We start from the raw sequence: 22,057 nt of genomic DNA on the forward strand, positions 1-22,057 counted from the left end.
TATTGTCGTAGGTAATAATGTTCTGAATATAACTCCAGTTGCTCAGGAAATAAAACTACTAGTAATCAACCACTGGGTCCTCATGAAATTACAAAGCTTTTGCACAGCAAAGGACACTGTGAATACAGCAAAAAGGCAACCTATAGAATAGGAGAATACCTTTGCCAGCTATACATCTGATGGAGGATTAATATCCAGTGTATACAAAGAACTTAAAAACTAAATAATAAGAAATCAAACAACTGAATTAAAAAAAATAGGCTATGGAACTAAATAGAGAGTTCTCAAAATAAGAAATAGAGATGGCCTATAAATACTTAAAAACATGTTCTACAGGGAAATCCAAATTAAAAATACTTTGAGAAAATATGGGGGTGGGGAGGGAGGGAATTACCATGGGATATATTTTATAATCATGGAAAATGTTAATAAAAATTTAAAAAAAATACTTTGCCATTCCATCTCACTCCTGTCAGAATGGCTATCACCAAGAAAATGACAGTACTGACATGGATGCAGAAAAAGAGGAATCCTTCTACACTGTTGGTGGGAATGTAAACTGGTTTAGCCATTGTGGAAATCAGTGTGGAGGTCTGTGAGACAGCTAAAGATAGATCTACCCCATGTCCCAGTTATACCACTCCTAGACACATATCCTAAGGACTCGTCTCACTACCTTAGAGATACTTTCACATCCATGTTTATTGATGCTCTATTCACAATAGCTAGGAAATTGAACCAGCTTAGATGTCCCTCAACTGATACATGCATAATGAAGATATGGTCCATTCATACAATAGAATTTTATTCAGTGGCAAAGAAAAATGAAATTAGGAAACTTGCAGGGAAATGGATGGATCTGGAAAGGATTATACTGAGGTAACCCAGGCCAGAAAGCATGTTCTCTCTTACATGTGGATCCTATGTACAAATCTTTAGACTTGTACGTGAGTTGGGGTAAAAATCATTAGAAGGGCTAGAGAGATTGCTTAGTGGTTAAGGCATTTGTTTGCAAAGCAAAAGGACCTTGACTTAATTCCCCAGAACCCACGTAAGTCAGATGCACAAGGTTGTGCATGCGTCTGGAGTTCGTTTGCAGTGGCTGGAGGCCCTGGTATGCCCATTCTTTCTCTCTCTTTCTGTCTGCCACTTTCTGAAATAAATTTTTAAAAAATCAGCAGAAGAGGCCAGTAAGCTAGAAAAGGGCTATAAGAGATGGAGGGGAGGGGACATAAGAGGATGGTATTGAATACATGTAAATAGATGTAGAGATTACTGGGGATGCAATGACCTCAGTGAGGTCAGGGGAAGAGACTAAGTAAAGGAAAGGTGGGGTGGATGGTTAATCAAAATTTAAGATATTATGAATAAGCCATATGGAAACCTACTTTATTAGATAGTGGCACACACAGAAGCCATAGTTTGTTACCTGAAATTTTCAGTACCAAGGATGGGATACTTTCCAATAAGTTGTTGGCCAGGGAGGTCCCTGATGCTCCCAAAACACTATAGGCCATTGCCAAAGCTCTTGATTTCCTACCAGGTAGAGATGGTGAGATCCTATTGCTAATGCTTAAGCAGCAAGGTCACTGAGAAATCAAGCGGAAGGTGAGCTGAAAACCTCTCCCTGTAGTCCAGCTGACAGAAAGCTGGAAAAAACTATGCTGCATGCAGCCCTATGGGAGAGAGAAGTCATCAACATTGATAAACAACAGTGGACATTGCAAGCTTTAAGATTGGCCAGCCAGGCCAAATGAGCCAGTGTGTGCAATATTGGCATATCTTTTATGGGGGAATCCAACCACTGTCTAATTGGACTGGTGGCCTGCTCCATGGTAGGGAGTACATGTCCGTTACTGAAAACCTAGTCAAAAGCCTATGACAAAGGAGGTCATAAGCCCTAGGGGAATAATGCCTGCTGTTGTCTGGCTAGATACATATATTATGCTCACCAAACTGCCCTGTGTGCACTTTTCTTAATGTTTGTACCCATATATTAATGCTACCCTCACTTTTGGTTAGAAAAGCTTCTCTTTTCAGATGGCATTGAATACTGGGATGACCCAAAAGGCACCATAGTGCTGAGAAGAAATGACAGAGGAGTGCTCAGCATTGAAACATCTCGATCATACCTTCCAAGGCTCAGGATCCATTGCAGAAGACGTGGCAGAAAGGAAAGGAAGGGTGAGAGTGCTTACAATCCAACCTTCAGACAGAAAACGGCCTGGGTATCCATGACCTTGCAGTGCCTGACACTACCTACACAAGACCATCATAACAGGAGGAAAAGATGATGACATCAAAATAAAAGAGAGGCTGAGAGGGGGAGAGAACATGGAGATGGAGAGAGGATTTGTGAAAAAAATTAATAAAATATTTTATTTGTAATATGTTATTTGATGTGGTATTTGGGATCAAGTGCAGGGCCTTGTGCATGCTAGGAAAGTGTTCTATCTCTGATCCCCATCCTCAGTTCTTGGTTTTTGAGACAGGATTTCATGATACAGCCCAGGTTGGCCTTAAATTTGCCATCTTCCTGGCTGCCTCAGGAATGCTGGAATTAGAGGCATGGGCCACCACATCTGGCTTAAATTACATTTTCTTATGTATGTTTGAGGTTTATAATATACTATGGGATACATACAGATTTTAAAATGGTTCTCTGGGAAGCAAAGGACCATATCTTAACTACTGAGCCATATCATCAGCCCACAAGTAATCATATCTATACGAACAGTTACTTTTTTAAAGACAAGATCAACAATGGATCAGGGAACTTAATGTCAGACAGACCTGAAACTCTGAAATTGCTAGAGGAAAAGGCAGGGGAAACTCTTCAACATATTGGCATAAGCAATAACTTTCTGAATATAACTCCAATTGCTCAAGAAATAAAAGCACTAATCAACTACTGGAATCTCATGAAATTAAAAAGCTTTTTTACAGTGAAAGATACTGTGAATACAGCAAAGAGACAACCTACAGAATGGGAGAAAAATCTTTGCCAGCTATACATCCAACAGAGGATTAATATCCAGAATATACAAAGAACTCAAAAAAAAAAAAAAAAAAAAAAAGAACAATAAGAAATCAAACAAGGGCTGGAGAGATGGCTTAGCGGTTAAGCGCTTGCCTGTGAAGCCTAAGGACCCCGGTTCGAGGCTCAGTTCCCCAGGTCCCACGTTAGCCAGATGCACAAGGGGGCGCACACGTCTGGAATTCGTTTGCAGAGGCTGGAAGCCCTGGCGCGCCCATTCTCTCTCTCTCCCTCTGTCTTTCTCTCTGTGTCTGTCACTTCCAAAATAAATAAATAAAAATTTAAAAAAAAAAAAAAAAACAAAAAATAAAAAAAAAAAAGAAATCAAACAACCCAATTAAAAAAAATGGGCTATGGAACTAAATAGAGAGTTCTCATGGGAAGAAATACAGATGGCATATACATATCTTTAAAAGTGTTCTATATCCTTAGCCATCAGGGAAATGCAAATTAAAACTACTTTGAGTTTCTGTCTCACTCCTGTCAGAATTGCTACTATCAAGAAAACAAATGGCAATAAATGTTGGCGAGGATGCAGAAAAAGGGGACCCCTTCTACACTGTTGGTGGGAATGTAATCTGGCATAGCCATTGTGGAGGTTCTTGAGACAGCTAAAAATAGATTTGCCATATGATCCATTAGGCATATACCCTAATAATTCTTCTCACTACCTTAGAGATACCTGCTCAATCATGTTTGTTGCTACTGTATTCACAATAGCTAGGACATGGAACCAGCCTAGATGTCTCTCAACAGATTAATGGATAATAAAGATGTAGCACATCTACACAATGGACTTTTATTCAGCAGTAAAAAGAAATGAAATTATGGAATTTGCTGGTAAATGGATGGATCTGGGAATGATTATACTATCTCAGGAAACCCAGGTCCAGAAAGCATGTTCTCTTTCATATGTGAATCCTAGCTACAAATGTTTAGACTTGTATGTGAGCTGGAACCAAAAAATCAGTAACAGAGGCCAATAAGCTGGTAAAAGGCTATAAGGGATGGAGGAGAAGGGAGGACTTTAGGGTATGGTATTGGATGTATGTAAGTAGAAGAACAGATTACAGGGAGTGGAATGGACTAAGCAAGGCCAGTTGAAGAAATTGAGTAAGAGAAGGGTTGGGGGAGGGTCATTCAAACTTCAAGATACTCTGCATAAGACATATGAAAGCCTACTTTTTTGGATAATGGTACATCCAGACGCCACAGATTACTACTAGAAAATGTTCAGTGACAGGGATGGGATTCCTACCAGTAAGTTGTTAGCCAGGGCGGTCCCTGCTGCCTCCAAAACATTACTGGCTTTTGCCAAGCCCTTGGTTTCCCAGGAGTAACAGATGGTAAGACCCTATTGCTGAAGACTTCACATGCCTGGGTGGCAAGGTCACTGAGAAAACAAGCAGGTGCTGAGCTGAAAACCTTTTCTCTGCAGACCAGCCGACTGAAAGCTGGAAAAAGCTGCACTGCATGCACCCTTATGGGAGACAGAAGTCATCAGTGGTGAAAACAATGGACATTGAAAGCCTCAAGTTTGTTCAGACAGGACAAATAACCAAATGGGTGCAACAGTGGCATGTTTGCTCTAGGGGAAACCAACTGCTCTCCAGTTGGACTGGAGAGAATACATGCCTGATACTGAAAACCTAATCAAAAGCCTATGGCAGGGGAGGTCATGAGCCTTAGACGTATAAAGCCTGCTCTTGTCTGGCTAAATGCATATATTATTCTCACCAAACTGCCCTAAAAGCACTACACTTAATGTTCATATTCATATATTAATGCTACTCTCAGTTCTGGCTAGAGAAGCTTCTCTTTTCAAATGGTGGTGACCACTGGGATGACCCAAAAGACAACATAGTGCTGAGAAGTGACAGAGGAGTGTCCAGCACTGAAACATCTCTATCACACCCTCCAAGGCTCAGGGTCCATTGCAGACGAGGTGGCAGAAAGAATATAAGAGCCAAAGGAAGGGCACAACTCCTTACAAGGCAACTGTCCAGACAGAAATTGGCCTCAATATCCATGACCTTGCAGTGCCTATCAATACCTACACAAGACCCTCATAATAGGAGAAAAAAAAAAAACAATGACATCATAATAAAAGAGAGACTAACAGAGGGGAGGGATATGATGGAGAGTGGAATTGTGAAGGGGAAAATGAGGGAGGGGAAGGAAATATCATGGTTTATTGTCTGTAAGCATAGAAGTTGACAATAAAAAAATTTTAAAAAAAGACAAGAGCAACTTGAATCCACTTATTAAAAAAAAAAAAAATCACCAGGCATGGTGGTGAACGCCTTTAATCCGAGCACTGGGAAGGCAAGGTAGGAGGATCACCATGAGTTCAAGGCCACCCTGAGACTACATAGTGAATCCCAAGTCAGCTTGAGCTAGAGTGAGACCGTACCTTGGAAAAAAAAGAAAGAAAAAGAAAGGAAGGAAGGAAGGAAGGGAGGGAGGGAGGGAGGGAGGGAGGGAGGGAGGGAGGGAGGGAGGAAGAAAGGAAGGAAGGGAGGGAGGAAGGAAGGAAGGAAGGAAAAGATATGTGAGGTAGGGAGCATCAGATGCTGTGCAAAGATAAGGATCATTTCCTAGAAGCCCTAGGTGAGGCTGAACTCCCAGGAGGCCAACTTCTGCCAAGTTCAGTTTAGCATAACCAAGTGCTTGCTTTGCATCTGCCTCCGCACCAAAGACTTTGTGAGCTTTCTCACGGAAGCCTCACAGCCATCGACCAGGCACTTCCACCCTGTCTCCATGTTACAGGTCACTCTCTAGCAGATCCGAGCCTGTGGTCCAAGTGTATCCCACAGTGAGAATTCTCTCTTCATCACATCCCCATTCCATTTACTTAGTGAGGATCTCATAGACCAGGGGTCCACAGAATGTGGTCCCCAGACCAGTGGCATTATAATCTTCTGGGAACTTGAAAATTCCCAGGCCCCACTCCAGACCTTTTGACACCTAAACTCTAGAGATGAGTCTCAGACACTTGGCTGTGAACATGCCCTTTGGGTGCCTCTGATACATACTAAGTTTGAAAACTATAGCTATGCCAATGGTTTCACCCAGCAAACATTTTCAAAATGTTGATGCCTGGGTCTTATTTCAACCCCAGAGATTCTAATTTAATTATTTTAGGATGAGGGTTGGGCCAGCTTTTTCTTTCTTAAGGTCCTCAAGGGATAGAGATCATTGTAGTAAACTTTCTGAACAGCCACTTCCATCAGAAATGACTGAAGGCACACTTACAGTCCAAACTCAAGCTGCAAGGACTAGCCGGTATGAGAGAACACAGCCTTCCACTTTTAAGTCCTTTACCTCTCTCCAGACCCACCATCTGGCCCAGGGGGCAAAGCTCTTAGGCTAAAGAGGTTTGAACTTACTAGTGTCGATACTGTAGAAATGCTCATGCTACTTAGTTGGACCCATAAATTGAGTCTCCAGTGTTGAAAAGAAGATTCAAGGGAGAAAATTCCAATGGCCCATAGAATAATTTAACAGAGGAAATGAGATCTATAATTGGCATACTAAAAGCTAATATTACCAGCTCACTCCTTCCTGGATTTATATATTTTATACTGAAGGTCATGTCATGTCTCAGCATGCCTCTAGAATTAACAGGGATCCAACCAACGTTTGTCTAATAAATGAATCCATGAATCCATCCATCCATCAATCAATCAGTGGATATCAGTGGGGGGACGCTGGTTCTGACTTTGGTATGTACTGGGCAGCTTATAATCAAGCTGCTCTTGGAGTGGAGCACAGCAAATGACAGTCCCTTGACAGTAATTGCTAGGATCGGGCTAGCGCTGAATGTCACTTGAGGGCGACCATAAACCCAGACAGGGCAGGGAGAAGAAAGTGAGTGTAAAGTGATTAGAGCTAGTGACCAACTATTTCCCTGTTTCTTCCCCATAATACAGGCTAACACTTCCCTTCCCTTGGAGTTGTCTGTGGCTTGGGACTTGTTTAGGTCACTTAGACAAGCAAGTATTGTTTTGTTTCCATTTAGTGGCTTTAAGGACCAGGTATGGGAAAGGAATGTTTAATACCTCTACTCACCAGTGAAATGTAAATTGAAACAACTATGAGATTCCATCTCATCCCAGTCAGAATGGCAACCATCAGAAAAGTCAGAAAAGAAGTGAACTGATAGCACATGCTGGCAAGGGTGTGGGGGGAGAGGAGCCCTCACCCAGTGCAGATGGGGATGCAAACTTGTATAGCCACTGCAGATCAGCATGGAGACTCCTCTAGAAGCTGAAAAGAGAACTACCATTAGACCGAGCTATACATCTGTTGGGCTTATACCTAAAGACCCTACTACAAGCTGGGAGTGGTGGCGCCCGCCTTCAATCCTAGCATTTGGGAGGCAGAGGTAGGAAGATCCCTGTGAGTTCAAGGCCAGCCTGGGACTACAGAGTGAGTTCCAGATCAGCCTGGGCTGGAGTGAAATCCGACCTCAAAAATAACAACAAAGGGACTTCCGGTTAAGATGGCGGCATAGGTACCACGCCAAAGCAGCCTGGGGGGAAAAAAGACCAAAAAACCTCAGCAAAATACACACTTTTACTAAAAATAACAACAAAAAGACTCTACTACATACCACAGAGACACCTGCTCAACCACTTTCATTGCTGCTCTATTCACAATGACCAGGAACTGGAATCAGCCCATCAATAAATGAATGGTTAATAAAGGTGTGGAACATATACATAGTGAAATTCTGTCCAGTTGTAAGGAAGAATGAAATCAAATTTGCAGGAAAATGGAGGGACCTAGAAAAAAATCATTCTAAGCCAGGTCACCCAGGCTCAGAAAGACAATCACCACATATCCTCTCTTATGTACAGTTCCTACTTGGATCAGCATCAATTAATTGTAAGCCATCATAAACAACAGTGAAGACATGGTACTAGAATGGAGCTAGGGAAAGAGGGAGATAGAGGGCTGGAGGGATTGCTCAGTGGTTAATGCACCTGCTGGCAAAGCCCAAGGACCTGGTTTGCTTGCTTTCCCAGTACCCACGTACAGCCAGAGTCTGCAGTGGCTGGAAGCCCTGGCATGCCCATTCTCTCTCTCTCTCTCTCTCTCTCTCTCTCTCTCTCTCTCTCTCTCTCTTCTCTCTACCTCTCTTTGCTTGCAAATACATAAATAAAAATATTTTTACAGGGGGGTATAAGAGGGGAGAGAGGAAAGGATTCTTGATAACAAATCAATGGTCATCAAAAAGAAAGTAAGGGAGGAAGGGAAGAAGGGAGGGAAAGAAGGGAATGGAAAGGCCTAGGGAGTTGAGGAAGAGGGGGGTTAGAGGGGATACACAAAACTAATGTGAACATGAATCAAGGCCATAGAAACCTTCAAGATACCACTCTACAAGTCACTGTCCTCAGGAAGGGGGAGGGGTACCTGAACAGAAGAGCTCCATCAAAGGTAGAGAATGCATTAACCTAAAACCATGGGCTATGGCTGGTAATTCCCAGAGCCAGAATTAGATTCCTACCACAGTAAGCTGATGGTCAGGGAGACATGAGGTCCCCAAAATAATACAGGCCATTGCCAAAACACTTGATTACCTGCAAGAGCTAAAAGGAAAGTCCCTACTGCTGAAGGCACCACAGCCTGTGGCCACAGGACATCAAGTGACCATGCTGGAACTGAGAAGGAATCCAGTCCCTCCTGGCTAGCCCTCATAGTGCTGGAATGTGCTGCGAGCAGCTGGAGAATAAAGGTTGCCAACAGATAAAATAAGCAGGAGATCCTGCCAGATACAAAATCAACCAGGCAAGCAAGAAGTACACACTTGTGCAATAGTGACACACAGCCAATGCAGGTAACCAACTGCTCACGGATTAGACATGAGACTTGTTCTTTGGAGGAAAACTCACCGTATCTGGCTCTGGGAACCAAGCCAGATTCCATAGCACAGGAAACCAATAGACTCCAGAGAGACCCTCCACTGCTCTCTAATAAGAAGAATGGTAATGCACATCAATAAGTCTTTCTAATGACTAGGCTTATCCCCTTTAGTTCAAACTGCTCTCACCTTTGGTTGGAGAGTCTGTTCTTATAGATGGTAGAGAATACTGGGGAGGATACATCAATACATCAAGAGTAGAGAGCTGAGCTGGGTGAGGTGGCACATGCCTTTAATCCCAGCACTTGGGAAGCAGAGATAAGTAGATCACCATGAGTTCAAGGCCACCCTGAGACTACATAGTGAATTCCAGGTCAGCCTGGACTAGAGTGAGACCTTACCAAAAAAAAAAAAAAAAAAAAAAAGAATAGAGAGCTGAGTGCCTCTCAAGAAATGATGGGTCACCTCCACCTCATCTGCCTCATCCCAGAAGTCACTACAGAGGAAATGGTGACATGCATACTGCTCTCACTACTAGCCTGACTACAACCTCCAGGGAAATGGCGACAGACACTGTGGTCACTCAAACCTCATCCAAACAGAAATCCTGGTCTACAGAGAAAGTAACACTAAATCAGATCCCTATCTTGCCAACCAAGGCTCACGGAACATCAGGGAAGAGGAGGCAGAAAGATCATAAGACCCTCAGGATAGGTGGGAATAACTGATGCACTGTATCCCCCCAGCCTAACTGAGGCCTCTTGGTCCCCACAATGAATACCAGTAACCCCAAAGGAGACCCTCAGCAGAATTGGGGTGGAGGTAAGGCAGTCTAAGAATACCAACTTTGTTAAAATCAACAAATAATTTTAAAAAAATTAAAAGAACCAGGTGTGGGGCCAGGGCTGTAGCTCAGTAGTAGTGTACATGCCTTGCATGAACAAGGCCCTGAATTTGCTTGATACCCAGCACCGAACAAAAGAAGAAAACATCCAGCTGGGCATGGTGGCACATGCTCTTAATCCTGGCACTTGGGAGTGAAGGAGGGAGAATGAGTTCAATCATCCTGAGCTGCATTGTGGGTTCCAGGCCATCCTGAACATAGAAGTCTGTTTTTTTTTTTTTAAAAAGAAAGACCCAAAATGTGATGTGTATGACTTTTCAGGTGTACTTGAAAACAACACATGGGATTTGGGGTGTTAAGACTCAGGCAGTTCCCAGTGGTTAGTCACCCACCATGACAACCCATCACTCCATCAGCATGGGTATAGGAGTGAGGTTGCTCTGAGCAAGCTGCTATTGAAAGGGAGTCTCAAAATGTACAGAGCTGGGCGTGGTGGTGCACGCCTTTAATCCCAGCACTTGGGAGGTGGAGGAAGGAGGATCGCCATGAGTTCAAGGCCACAGTGAGAATACAGAGTGAGTTCCAAGTCAGCCTGAGGTAGAGTGAGACTCTACCTCTACCTCAAAAAAAACAAAAACAAACAAACAAAAAAAACTCTTCAAACAACTTACCCATGACACATTGTTGCTAAGGGTCAGAGAGGTATGCCAGCCAGGTGTGCGTCACTTCGGAGTCCGTACCTTTGTGCTTCTCTACGCTGAATATGAGTGTTACTATTGAAAAATTTTGTTTGTTTGATGCTCTATGCGTTATTTTGGATACAAGCTTCTCTTCTATTTTGTTCCAGTCTTGGCAGCTCTGGTCTACAAAAGCAGTGAAAGCAACAACTTTCCTCAATTCATTGAATAACACTCATTCATAAATATTTAGTTTTTGTGCTGGGGTTGTGGGCTAGACAAAGATGGAGAAATGGTATGGTTTCTTCCCTCAATAACATGTAAAGGGAAAAAAGCTGGGTGTGGTGGTGCATGGTTTCAATACCAGCACTTGAGAGGCAGAGGTAGGAAGATTGCTCTGAGTTCGAGGCCACCCTGAGACTATATAGTGAATTCCAGGTCAGCCTGCATTAGAGCAAGACCCTACCTCAATAAACCACAAAACAGCCAGGCATGGAGGCGTACACCTTTAATCCCAGCACTTGGGAGGCAGTGGAGGATCGCATGAGTTCGAAGTCACCTTGAAACTACATAGTAAATTCCAGGTCAACTTGAGCTTAAGTGAAACCCTACCTCGAAGAAAAAAAAAAAAAAAACACAAAACAAACAAACAAAAGAACATGCAAAGGGGAGATAGATGTGTACATGAGTAACTCTATCATAAGGCAGAAGTGATAAGTGTTACTAAAACTTTTTACATATCTCTCTGGACTTCAAAAATTTACTACAATAAGCATATTAGTAATATGGATTTAGAAGCCCTTATAGTAGAAAACAATGGCTGAAAGCAGCTCAAGTATATTTATTCCTCAGGTTACCAAGTCTCATCACCATGATGGTCATACCTACAGAAAGTGCCCTGATGCCTTCTTTGGTCGGGACCATTTCTTTGAAGGTGATGTAAGAGCTGCACTTGCCAGCCTTCCTTAGGATGGGGGCTTTGAGATTTCATCCAGTGCTGTTCGATCTCCTGCTGTGCTCATGGTCTTCCTTCGCCCTGTGTGCCCAGTGTCTCAAGTCTGCATACCCACTGGGCAGGACTTTCTGCCAGCTAACTGGTCTAAATGAGGGTAATCTTTGTTACCAAAGGTTTTAAAAAAAAGAAAAAAAAGTTCTTGGCCCTCCCTGGGCATCCTGCCCACTGATTTGAAGGCATTAGATTAAATTATCCAGTGAGAGGTGGTTACCAGACTTGTAGCAAAGGTAATTGGAGGCCTAAGTCCTCCAACATAACTGAGCTCTCTTGCCAGTTCTGGAAAGAGCTGGTTTCTGGGGAGAGTATTACTGCCTTCCAATTGAACAGTCCCCAGGGCTGCATGGAGGGTTCAGTCTCGAGCATAACCAGCAGTATCAACTGCTACTGGTTTGAACAGAAAACATGTGCAGGTTTGAACCACTTGGGGAATGCATGAAGCAATAAGCAAACAGGAGAAACCAGCTTCGAGATGTTTTGTAATAGTGATGCTCCCTGCAGGGCAGGCTTTCTTTGCGCATCTCCTGAGTCCCTCCTGTGAGGATGCTCAGTGCCTGTGGAGGGTTTGGGATGAGGAGGAGAGACTGATGGTGAGATCCAGGCAAGGAAGAACCTCTGCAGTTGAGATGAGGCATGCGGAGGGTTGGCAAGTCTGCCCACTCCAGGTGAGATGGCGCTCCCTGCTTTCTAGGCACATGTGTTGCCACTGAGCAAGCCAGACGGAGGCTCGAATGTCACCATGGTTGTGCTGGTGACCTTTTTGCCCAAGAACAGCACAAAGTGAACTTCTGTGTCCTTCACAGTATGGGAGATATTGGCTAATCCCCGCCTTCATGCCTCAGAATATCTTGTATACCTGTATATGCACACATATATGTATATATATGCATACATGACATATGTATATATATTCTATTCTAATTCATTATGCTGTGGTGCTATAATAAGCTAGGCAGGTTGCATCAATATAGAAACCCTAAAATATTACAGAGTTAACATGATAAAAGTTTATTTGATGCCTCACAATGTAGTGGAGCTAGGGACTCTCGTGGCTGACTCTGTTGCCTGGCATGATCCAAGCTCCTTTTCTTAATTAGAAAAAGAGAGAGAGAATTGGCACGCCAGGGCCTCCAGCCACTGCAATCAAACTCCAGACACATGTGCCCCCTTGTGCATCTGGCTTACGTGGGATCTGGAAAGTCTAACGTGGGCTGTTAGGCTTCTCAGGCAAGTGCTTTAACCTTGAAGCCACCTCGCCAGCTCTCAAGCTCCTTTTATCTGAACATGCTGTCATCTGCAATGTGTGGCCTCAGCCACTGCCACATAGAGAGAGGAGAAGTACGTAAGAGCACACGGTGGGATTTACAGTACCACCCATTACTCCTGGGATGTTTCTGTAGCCAGAACTCATCCGATAGCCACATCCTAACCACACAGGAGGCTGGGAAACGTCCTCTAGGGTGTGTGTGTGCCCCCGCACACCAGGAGAAGAAAAGGAAGTCGACAAGTATCCAGCCAGGGTTCCCTACAAGTTCTCATGGGCTGGAAGTATTATCTAGCGTTTTCCTTCTACTTATGGTTTGCATCTGATACTACGTGGGCTGCCCTGTTGCCTTAAACAGTATTCTGTGACATCCACATGAATGGCCCAATGCCTCACAACAGGACTCCGACTGTCAGGACAGGTGTTTCTGGATGAGGATCTTGAGACTCAGAGCAGCTGTGTGATTGTTCAAAGCCAGAGCTTTGCTTCTCTCCTCTTCAGGTTAGGGGTCTCTCCACCACATTGGCTTACCCAGAAACTCACAGTGGACACACAGGTCTCAGTACACAAACCTAAGTGTCAAGTGTGAGATATAGACACGTGCTGTCTTTCTGCTAAAGGGTTGAAAAGATAGAGAAACTTGGGCTGGAGGGTTGGCTTAGTGTTTAAGGTGCTTGCCTCCAAAACCAAAAGACCTAGGTTTGATTCCCCAGGACCTACCTTAGCCAGATGCACAAGGGGGCGTACGAGTTCGTTTGCAGTGGCTGGAGGCCCTGGTGCACCCATTCTCTCTCTCTCTCTTCCTCTTTCTCTGTCAAATAAATAAATAAAAATAAAAATATTTTTTAAAAAAGATAGAGAAACTCAATTCTGGGAAGATGCCATTTTGTTGGAAGCCTCTGGAGTCAGCCATCCTGGGGACCGCACAAATCAGCCACTCCTGAAACCAAAGGAGTTAGTCCTTGAGATCAAAACAGTCAACTGTCCTTGAGCACAGCTGAAACAACTTGGAACGCAAAGCTTCTATTTCTGCATCTGGTTAAAGGTCCTAAGTCTTCCCCTCTGTTAGTTTTACCCTAGAAACTATGTTGTTTTCACACTTAGCCCACCATGTGAGATTGCGAGGCCAAGTTCTGATTAAGAGTGATGCCCGGGACCCTGCTTGCGTTGGGGAACATAAAAACATCGGCACCTGCTTTTGTGCCTGCTTGCCAGCACTCTTTAAAAAGCTCTGCACCTTTCTATAGAAGTAAACATTGTCTTGCCAATACACTTCGGATTCTGTGGTCATTCCTGCTCGAACCCCAGTTCCAACGGAAGGAAAAATGTCCTTATTCTTCATTAAACTAACTGAATTCACATTTCAAGCCCCCACTCTATGTTGGAAGGTATTTTTGATGATTTCTGTCATTTCAGTATTTCTCCACCTTTAGGGAGGTGTCCAAGCCTGAGGTGGGATGAAGGGAGGGTAGGGGAGAGTGAGTAGGTAACAGGTACCAGGTACCAAGGTACCAGGAGAGCCACTTTTTCCTCACATCACCTCTTTAAGGCCTCACCAACCATGATGTCCACAGTATCTTTTTTGTTGTTGTTGTTTGTTTGTTTTTCGAGGTAGGCTCTCACTCCCGCCCAGGCTGACCTGCAATTCACTAGGTAGTCTCAGGGTGGCCTTGAACTCACGGTGATCCTCCTACCTCTGCCTCCCAAGTGCTGGGATTAAAGGTGTGCGCCACCACACCCGGCCCCCCAGTATCTCTTAACCCTCTGTTACTAAGTCTGTTTCTCCTTTCCAGCCACATGTCCCTGTTCTGACCAGCAGCAGGGAGATGTCCTGCTCCTTTGGCTCACTCCAGGTTCTGAGAAATTCTGCAGGCCCACAAGCACAAACAATTCTCTCTAGACTTTCAAAACTGCTATTTCCCTGCAGTGGAGAAGTGGAGGAGTAGGGAAGGACGCCTCTTTCCATCTTTCCCCTCTTCCACAGGAGGGAATGCTTCTAGTCTTTGGAGAAGCCCCTCTCACCTCCCACCTTTTCCTTCTAATAATTTGGCCGTAGTCCAAATCCTGTCCAGTCCTCAGAGGGTTTTCGTGATATAAAACACAGCTCCCAGAAGTTATGTTATTCTTGTTTGGGTTTTGATCCTGTCACATGGTTTCCTCACCTTGAAGCAATATGACAGGGGCCTGCTGTCCAGGGCCTGGAGACAGGGAGGAAGGATTAGGGGAAATGCCATGAAAGACCATTTCTCTATCACATGTGCGTCACATGTAAGCTCACTGGGTGTTTGTGCGCTCACAGTGAGGGAAGAGCACTGATGGAAGTTCTCCCCATTGGAAGCTAACAGGTGACGACTATCCTACCTGCTGAACGTTTACATCTCCACCCACCCACCTGAACCCCAGTGTTCGATGCTATAATCTTAGAGACTGAGTTTTCAGCTAAGAACTGGGGGCCTGGTTTTCTCAGAAGACCTACATTGTGAAAGCCTATCTGTAGGTGATGAACTGGTCTTTTAAATGTAAAATTGTGTCCGGGGCTCTGAAACCATTTACCATTGTCTCTGCTTCAGTCATGAGGCAGGCCTTGGAGAAAGTCTGAAGAGGTGGGGGCTTGGCCATGAAGAGTTAAGTCCACTGATGGGAAAGGGAACATTTAGACAGCTGCAGTGGTACACAATGCATGTAAGACCAAGAATAAGAAAATGATCCCCTGTTAAAGCAAAAGATCTTCATCATCAAAATAAAAAAAAAAAACCCCAGCTTGTACCATAATCTGTTTTAATATCATTTCAAAGCATGCCAGGTTTTCAAAGGATGTTTCTTTAAAAGAGTACACTTGGCTCTTAGTCAAAAAATAAAGTCAGTAAATGCACATAATTGTAGTATAATTATTGGTCACAGAATACCAGGTGCCTAACCAAGCCTTTTCTACCATATAAGAAAGCCAAGCCAAGTTAAAATGCCCTACCTAGCCATACCCAGAAGTTCAAAGGCCTAGCCTTTGTCATCAGGAAGGAATTAATACAAAATGCAAAACCATTATTAGGGACACTTAGGCATTCTATTGTCAACACCTTTTGTTACTACATGTTGAGAACTAAACTTTCCCATATTTGAAAGAAGCCTGATCAAGAGAAAGTTTAAACCAATCCAGGTTTCTTTTTTAGATGTCTGACATCATATCTTTGAGCTCTGTCCAGCGGGGAAGTATACTTGGAGTCACACGGTTCACCCGGCCATCATTTGGGAACTGGCATGTTCACTATTCTTTGCTGGATAGATTGCTGCAGCATTAAGAATAATCTTGAGGGCTGAAGGGATGGCTTAGTGGTTAAGATGTTTGCCTGCAAAGCCAAAGGACCTAGGTTCAATTCCCCAGGACCTACGTTAGCAGGATACATAAGGGGGCGCACATGTCTGGAGTTCATTTGCAGTGACTGGAGGCTCTGGTGCACCCATTCTCAATCTCTCTCTCTCCCTCTTTCTCTCTAATAAATAAACAAATAAAAATAAAATATTTTCTGAAAAAGAATATCTTGAAAAGACAGAACATAGGAGTGTCTTAGGGAACAGAAATATAGAGAGACCCAAAAATGCACTTCCTCATTATATGTGAAAAAGTGACTTCCTAGATCCTTGAACTAATATAAATCCCAAGTAAATGTGCTTAAGTTAATAAAATTTTATTCAATCATAATGCTAATACTACAGTAAATCTTTTATGTTTCCTTTCTTTTTATTGTTTTCTGTTAGTGGAGAGAAGTCCAGGGTAACGGCTTGGTAACAATGAAGCTATTCCATTTGTTTTGTGTGCTTCCCAATGTATGTGTATTCTATATGTGTGTGTACAGAATCAAATTGAACAAGATGGCCATGTGGTGTAGTTGCTATAAGATGAAGATGCGACCCAGTGTCAGAGTAAAAACCCCAGCACAAACCAGGCGTGTGCGCATGCCTTTAATCCCAACACTCGGGAAGCAGAGGCAGGGGGATCACGAGGAGTTCGAGGTCACCCTGAGACTACATAGTGAATTCTAGGTCAGCCTAGGCTAGAGTGAGACCCTAGCTTAAAAAAAAAAAAAATCACATAAGACTGGCTATGCTGTAAAGCTGACTGTCATTAGGAGCAGATGTGGCCTAGTGTCAGAGCAAAACCCCAGCACAGAAGCCCGTTGCCATGCTCTACACTGACCATCTCCATTAGGAGAAGAAGGAGCCTCTAATTCTCAAACAACCTGAAAAAAAAACATCTGTTTTGTGAACCCCTTCTTCTCTCACCCTGGGGTTAGAATGAAGTTTCAGTTTGGCTGAGGTGACCAGACCACCTTGCTTTGTCCTTCACCATTGTCCTAGAAGGACGTGTGTTCCCCCACATTTCTGCTGGTGTAGTCCAAGGGTCCTGCGTGCTTCTTCAGCAGGTGTGATGGGTGGCGGCCGCACAGGTGACCTCACTGTGCATGCATTGTAGCCAGGGTGGGCTGGAGTGCGTTCAGTCACTCAGTCTTCAGGATGTCTTTGTGTCTCTGCATTTCACACTTGAGGACACTCAAGAAAAAGAGAAGAGGTTATTAGCTGTGGACTTCCTACTTCTGTAACTCAAAAAACAGGTCAAACATCAGCAAATTCATGTGCTTTAACCTACACTTGCCAGTATCACTATTAGTGGGTGTTGATTTTAGGGTATGAACTCTCAACTTCCCAGAAAGTTAGCGCTGTGCTTGTATTTTATTTATTTATTTATTGGTTTTCCTTTTTTCTTTTTTTTTTTTTTTAATTTATTGATTTATTGGTTTTTCAAGGCAGGGTTTCACTCTAACCCAGGCTGAGTGAATTCCAGAATTCCAGAATTCACTCTGTAGTCTAAGGGTGGCCTTGAATTCATGGTGATCCTCCTATCTCTGCCTCCCGAGTGCCAGGATTAAAGATATGCTCCACCATGCCTGGCTCTGTGTTTGTATTTCAGATGACATATTCAGCTCGGAGGAAATGCATTTTTTTAAAAAATGTAGTGCTATCAGGAGATGACTTCCTTTCCTCTACAGTCTGTTTCCAACTGCTGACTTCATTCAAGTCCTAGTGGGCAAGTCAGCTCAAGTCAGACAAGATTGCCCTGCCTATGACCTGGCCCTGCCCATCAAACCAACTCTCTCAGGCTGGCTACCCCATCACCTGCCTGCAACATATGATCTTCCTCTCAGGGTGGCACAGACTGATTCCCTGCAGAACTTCCATCCAGGAGAGTCCCTCTGCTGTGGGCATATGCCTTTGTCTACAGTCGTGTTGAAATTCAGCTGTGAACCTTACAGACCTCTCCAGTTAACATACTGTTGAGTTTACCAGAGTATGTAAACTCAGGACTTGGATCCCCCAGCGACTGTTTTTTGGAAGTTAAGCAGCTGCTGGATAAAATTCAGAGCATAAGGATGAATCATGAGCCCTCAAATATGTGCCATATTAGGCAGTCCCAGCATCTTACAGATTAGGAGCTGAAGCATAGGTGTCTTGATTTTAAGCTGATCATCCCCTTTTGACTGGGATGTGGGACTTTCAGTGTTCAAACCAGGGAAGTTCTGGATGCGCCTTGACAAGTTGCTCACCATGCTGGGTAGGGAGTCCTAAACCTTTCTGCCCCTCTGCAACAGCCACACTCAAACATGCTTTTGCAGTGAGGACCCAAGATGCATGGTATAGCTCAAAGATGTGGAGTGCAGACCACAAACACGGCTCTACCAGGCCAGCTCCCCCAAGCAATAAGTTTCCGAGCATAGATGCAAATGTCAAGCGGGAGCAGCCATCTTGCGCCTGACCATGACTAACCAAGCACTTGGCATCTTAAACCACAGCGCTTGGGAAATCTGCTTACAAGAAGTTGGGTTCAGCAGACTGTGGTGTGGTGTCTTCACAGCATTTGGGGGGGGGGGCTGCTGCTGTTGTGTGGTTTCCTATAGGCTAGGAATGGAGAAGTTTGGGCTGGAAAGACCAGATCAGCAGGCTTCCCTGTACTCCCCACCCCCCACTTCCCTTTTCAGAAGTTCTGTCATTCAGAGGCTTGTCATGTAGAGTCCTATCATAAGCAGTCACCCTTAACCAACTTGGGACTTTTTTCCTTAAATGTCAAATACCTCATTTAAAATTTTTTAGGATTTTACTTCTCCTCCTGAGCTAGTTTACCCTCAATCCTTGACTGTTTGGCAGTTGTTTCCTGTTTCTGCCGCCTCCTCTGCTTCCTAGGCTGCTGGATCCAGCCCACGTCCTACACCTGTGTGTTCAGTAAAGACGGAATGGAAAGGGGATGGCAAAAATAAACAATACCCGGGCCGCAGCCAGGCAAGCTTGTCAGGTTAGTTAAGTTTTTATCAATATTCCCTTTCATACTTGCACTCCTTTAAGACACCCCAAATACCCACAACTGCATCCCTAACCATACCCACACCCACTAGAATCTGATCATGTAGCCCAGGCTGGCCTCCAGCTAAGTAGATGAGGACGACCTTAAACTCTCGATCCTTGAGCCTCTACCTTCCACGAGTAGAATTACAGCAGGCTTGCCTTATGGGCTTCTGGGGATCAACTCCAGGGCTTCATGCATGCTTGGCCAGCACTCTACTAATTGAGCTACATCCCTAGCCCCTAAAAGCTAAGTTTCTCAATAATTCACCCTTGTTCTCAACCACCACCAAAATGTCCTTAGTGCTTATGTAACAAATTTACTGACCTTATCAACTAATCCTGGCTACTGGGGTAAAAATCAGAGGTAGTGATCTCAGAAATGAATCCCAACTGTGGCCTACAGATTTCTTATCCCTACTTGAACATCTTAACTTTATTTTGTTTTTGTTTTTCAAGGTAAGGTCTTATTCTAGCCCAGGCTGACCTGGAATTCACTATGGAGTCTCAGGGTGGCCTCGAACTCATGGCAATCCTCCTACCTCTGCCCCCCGAGTGCTGGAATTAAAGTCGTGGGCCACCACGCTCTCCTTAACATTTTTGTGAAACTAATTCTAGGGAAGGGAGTTGGAAGAAAGGCGGGTAGTGGTGGCATATTTAGCAAAGAAAAATACAAAGTTTGGATTTTATATAAACAACAAATAATAGTGGATATAACTATATGCATGAGACAAATGTCCTAATTTTTTTTTGCTTATCTGAAGCTCACATTTAACGAGGTGTCCTGTATTTCATCTGTAGCCCTGTGACCTGTGATGCCTCCCAGCTGTACAGCTTATGGAGTTGGGGGACAGGTTCTAAGCATCCAGCTGTCATGTGAGCCCTGGTGCAGATGCCAGAGGGACAGAAGGCCAGGCTGGAAAGCGGGCGTGGCCTGCTGGATCCTTCCCCAAGATACAGTGTCTGCTTCCGGTGCTGACAACCCTCTGTCAGCCGCCAGCCTAAAACGTTATTTTTAGACCTGAGGAAGGAGTGGCAGGGTTTTAAAAATAAGGCAATAGAGACAGGGGAATTCCGTTGGAGAAGCACACTCCTGAAAGTGATTTCAAGATTGCCAAATGCAATTCATGGGCCTACTAACGTCACATCTGGAATCGGTTAGAAGCAGCAGGTTTCCATTCAAAAATGCTGGGGACCCTTTACTTTTCTTTCTCTTTTATTTCAATAGTAAAAAAAAAAAAAAAGAGAAAGGTCATGATAATGGGAGGGGATTATGACCAAGTTACAGAATGTTCATACATAAATTTTTCAATAAAAATAGTTTTAAAAAGAAGGCAATAGTACTTCCAAAAAAATTGCTTTTTCTACTCATAATCCTCTGGTTTTCAACTGATAATGAGACAGGCTGTCTTCTTATTGGTAACTGGGGTCTGTGCTAGACACACCCTGTCTGCAACTTCCAGATCTGTCCTTGAGCCTCTCTACCCAGCTCTGCGCTCTTGGGAGCTGACTGTTAGGGACACCCCTCCCACCAGGATTCTGCTTAGGACCAGTCAGTGGAGGCCGTGAGCAAGAAGCCATCTGTCTCCCCAACCCTAGTAATAAACTTTACAGAAAAAAAAATTGTGTATTTTTAAAAATGAGTATGTGCTACTTATTCAAATGTGAATTGTTTTTTAGATTTTTCATTAAAAAAGTCAAATAAGGTAAACTGGGTGTGATGGTGCACTCCTTTAATCCCAGCACTCAGGAGGCATTGGTAGGAGGATCGCTGTGAGTTTGAGGCTACCCCAAGACTACATAGTGAATTCCAGGTCAGCCTGAGCTAGCGTGAGACCCTATCTCAGAAACCAGAAACAAACAAAATATCAAATAAGGGATTTAAGAGATGACTCAGCCATTAAATTAAGATGCTTGCTTGCAAAGCCTACCAGTCTAGGTTCAGTTCCCCAGTACCCACAGAAAGCCAGACACACAAAGTGGTGCATGTGTCTGGAGTTTGTTTTTGTTTGCAGTGGTAAGAAGCTCTGGCATACCAATTCTCACTCTCTCCAACCTTTTCTCTTGAATAAATAAATAAAATGTTTTTCCAAAAAGAAAAATCAAAGCCAGGCATGGTGGCACACGTCTTTAGTCCCAGCACTTGGGAGGCAGAGGTAGAAGGGTTGCAGTGAGTTAGAGGTCACCCTGAGATTACATAGTGGATTACAGGTCAGCCTGGGCTATAGCAAGACCCTACCTCGAAAAATCAATAAGTAAAAGAAAAATCAGGGCTGGAGAGATGGGTTAGTGGTTAAGGCATTTTCTGGCAAAGCCAAATGAACCAGATTTGATTCCCTAGTACCCATGTAAAGTCAGATGTACAAGATAGCACATGCATCTGGGGTTTGTTTGCAGCGACAGGAGGCCATAGTGTGCCCATTAATTATCACTCTCAAATAAATAAATAAAATGTTGTTATTATTATTTTGGTTTTTCAAGGTAGGGTCTCACTTTAGCCCAGGCTGACTTGGAATTTACTATGTAGTCACAGGGTGGCCTCGAACTCATGGTGATCCTCCTACCTCTGCCTCCCAAGTGCTGGGATTAAAGGCATGTACCACCATGCCCAGCTCAAATAATTTTTTTTTTTTTAAGAAAGAAAGAAAAATTACGGGCTGGAGAGATGGCTTGGTGGTTAAGGCACTTGCCTGTGAAGCCTAAAGACAGGTTTGATTTCCCAGTACCTACTTAAGCCAGACGCACAAGGTGACCAATGTGTCTAGAGTTTGTTTGTAGTGGCTGGAGGCCCTGGCCTGCTCATTCTTTCTCTCACTATCTCTCTCTCTCTCACTCTAATAAATAAATCAAATTTTAAATTTTTTTAAATAAAGAAAAATCAAAGAGCCTGGGAGATGTTTTAGCAAATAAAAGAGCTCACAGTGTAAGCATGAGGAACTGAGTTTGATCTCTAGCAGCCTATAAAAGCTG

The sequence above is a fragment of the Jaculus jaculus genome, chromosome 4 (genome assembly GCF_020740685.1).
Source record: "Jaculus jaculus isolate mJacJac1 chromosome 4, mJacJac1.mat.Y.cur, whole genome shotgun sequence".
NCBI classification, from domain to species: Eukaryota; Metazoa; Chordata; class Mammalia; order Rodentia; family Dipodidae; genus Jaculus; species Jaculus jaculus.